The sequence below is a fragment of the Vigna radiata genome, unplaced genomic scaffold (assembly GCF_000741045.1).
Source record: "Vigna radiata var. radiata cultivar VC1973A unplaced genomic scaffold, Vradiata_ver6 scaffold_370, whole genome shotgun sequence".
In the NCBI taxonomy this organism is placed as follows: domain Eukaryota; kingdom Viridiplantae; phylum Streptophyta; class Magnoliopsida; order Fabales; family Fabaceae; genus Vigna; species Vigna radiata.
The window spans coordinates 202,172-203,815 of NW_014542540.1; positions in this window are offsets into that span (position 1 = coordinate 202,172).

Here is a 1,644-nt window from a genome sequence, read left to right on the forward strand (position 1 = left end):
GAGTCACTTCCTAGTCTATACTGCATTCTTTTATGCGTATTAAATTTTGCATGGGATGCGACACCCATCAAAATTTTGGCACCGTTGCCGGGGACCAACGGTTCGGTTTTAGGTCTTTGTTGTGTTAGTGTCTGTTATGTTTTGTCTTGTGTTGTGAGTGTGATGTTCTGTTTTGTGTGTTCGTCATTGTGTGTTGCATTTAGGTAGCTTTAGTTGCATATTTTCATTGCATTCTTCTTTCCCTCCCTTCTTTCCCATGTTTACCTATTTTGGCTTTGTGGATAATGCTTATTCTGCTTGTGCCTATGATTATGATCCTCTTGTTGATTTCCATGTTGAGAACAGTAAGGTTCCTCCTCCATCTCATGAGAGTTCTCCTAGGGAGTCGTTTCCACTTGATGAGGAGGATATTCATTGTGTTTTCAACACTGGACTTATACATTTGCTGCCTAGGTTTCATGGTTTTATAGGTGAATGCCCTCGTAGACATTTGGAGGAGTTTTACACATTATGCTCTTTAATGAAACCTCCAAATGTCCCGGATGAAGTCATGGTCTTAAGGGCATTTCCGCATTCATTACAAGAAGCAGCAAGGGATTGGCTGTATTGTCTTCCTCCAGGATCCATCACTTCTTGGGAAGATCTTAAGCTTACGTTCTTGGATGAATTCTTCCCTGCTCAGTATGGTCACAGCAACGATCCTGGATGGAATGACCCTAGCTTGGGATGGCATGATGCTCCACAGCAATATCAACCATTTCCAAATTCTTGTATGCCTTCTCCACCTATTCAGGAACCATAGCAGCAGCAGTTTTATGAGCCTGCCCATTCTTCACCAGTTGCTGGTGGGAAATTGGAAAGCAAGCTTGATTCTCTTGTGAGTTTGGTGACACAACTGGCATCCAACCAGAGACCAGCACCTCCATCTGCATTTGTTGCATGGCTGTGTGCTATGTGTCCTTCTAGTGACCACTATACAGATGCATGTCCTTCTTTGGAGCACCCTGTTTCTCATGATGAGCCTCAAGCTTATGCTACTAACATCTACAATAACAGGCAGCCAAAGCAGAAAAATCAGAGGCAACAACAACAGCAAAAGGCACCTGCCGAATCTTCTACTTCTTCTGAGCCTACATTGAATGAGTTGTGGGGGTAGATGGCCATGCAGTGCACCGAGGAACAATATCAATTTTTAGAGGGATCACCACTTCAGACTATTTCGATTCTTGACGATGTCAGTGCCATCCACATAGGAGATGGGGAGTAGAGCCACGAGATTACTACTGCGCCATCTACTTTCCCACCCTCCTATGCCTAAGTTGTTTATGCATTCAAATGTTCTTGATACTGCTGTAGATTCACATGTTAGTGATGATTTTTGTAACGCCCCGACAACTTACAGGGACTGCTAACTTACCCCACACATCAACACGAGGCTTTCCAGTGTGCTTTGTCCTCACTCACACACTTTCCGAGAAAACTTCCCGAAAGATCACTCATCCCATAATTACTCTAGGCTAAGCACGCTTAAACAAGGAGTTCTTATGACTTAGGCTACCGAAAAGCAAATGCATTTGTTGATATGAGTAGCCAAATCAATTCCTTTAAGTTATCCTTCAATTGTATAGTCCCATACCTATACAG